This window comes from Limulus polyphemus, unplaced genomic scaffold (genome assembly GCF_000517525.1).
Source record: "Limulus polyphemus unplaced genomic scaffold, Limulus_polyphemus-2.1.2 Scaffold1509, whole genome shotgun sequence".
Lineage (NCBI taxonomy): Eukaryota > Metazoa > Arthropoda > Merostomata > Xiphosura > Limulidae > Limulus > Limulus polyphemus.
The window spans coordinates 282945-284630 of record NW_013667119.1 but is presented as its reverse complement, the minus strand read 5'-3'; positions in this window follow the sequence as shown (position 1 = coordinate 284630).

The following is a 1686-nucleotide window of genomic DNA, read 5'->3' as shown; positions in this document are numbered from 1 at the left end:
AACGTTCAAAACATTTCCATAAACTTCTTTGATTTTTTTTATGGCTATACATGTGTTGTTTTCATTCTTGTATTCAAACAGCATTACATACCCAATAAGTGTCTCGTCGTGTGCCATCACTATAACGGATTAGAGTAAACTATACCTTACACGTTATATCGGCTACACTAACGTGACGTTTAGGCGGTTCGTTTAACTATTATACGTGATGTACACTTTTGTGGGAGTGGTTAATGAAAATGTTCCAAAATGCGACATTAATTTCTTGACGACCGAATATATCGCTCGTGATTGCGGTGCAAAGTAGGGTAGTGTATGCCAGATGGCGCTAATTTAGTATTATTTATTATGCTAAATGCTAATTTATTTTAGTTACGCATTTTTCGTGACGATTTTGAATATTTTATACGTTTTGATTACTGTTACACCAGGATATATATATATATCTGCGATAAAAAACACTGGGCAGGATACGCTACTGCAATACTATAATAATCAAATTGGTATGCCTGCGGACTTACCACGCTAGAAATATGTTTTCGATACCTGTGGTGGGCAGAACACAGATAGCCCATCGTGTAAATTTGAGCTAAACAAACCGTTTATCTAGTAGAAAATCTTGTCCTGTTGAAGAAAAAGTAGCACCTTCCACTTCTAGTACACTATATATGTCTTGTAAAATATATATATATATCACACACTATCTTAATTTGTAGGTAAATCCATAATTTGAACGAGACAAATATTATACGTTACATACTTTTTCCACATATTTAGATATAAAACATTAATATCGCCTATTCATTTGTTTCACTTGTTTATTATATATGGTACTTAATTGCTTTTGAGCTTTTTATAGAGCCATATTTTAGCACTATGTTTATGACTTGTTGGCGATAACTTTCAACAATAAATGGACAGCACACAATCCAATTGTTTCAAAATAATACATACAAGTCTTACGTATGTACAAAAATTCCTGACTGATTGGATATCTTATTACAGATTTAGATAAGGAGGTCAAACCCTTTCCATTGGCGTATTTGACCACGCCCAAAGTCTCGTATAATAATTTATTCTAATCCTGCCTAAAATAATTTCAATTTTATGGTAGGATCGTAGAGATCCTGATGAGTAATAAAATTCAATCCAGTATAGGCGTGCTTCACGCTTGGTATTGCCAGCGCACAAAATATAGCTAATAATAAAAAGAGAGAGGTAGTTCTCATAATCTTTCTAATGCTACGTAAAAGAATTTCAAGTGTCGCGCTTATTGAGAATTCTCTCTTGTATTTTAATTCAATAATTAATATGATGTGTCATAAAAGTTTCGAATACGTTACTTTAAATCTATATTTTAAGAAGCGCCCACAAGCTACATGTTTGAAACAGCTATTCATGGTGCAATTTAAGTAAAACATAAATTAAACGCAAAGCTAAACTCGCATATAACACTAAAAGTTTTCTACCAAAGATTATATAACAATGAAAAACATGGCAATGGCACTGTATATTTGAATAAAATGTTTAAGACTGCAATAGTTTATATTCAGGAAAAACGTAAGAAAATAACTACTAGATGTATAGAACATTAAAACTAAAATAATTAAACATAAGTTAACACATGATTAAAAAACAACACGAAATAAAGTAATTTCTATAGAGAAAACACCAAATTATATGGAT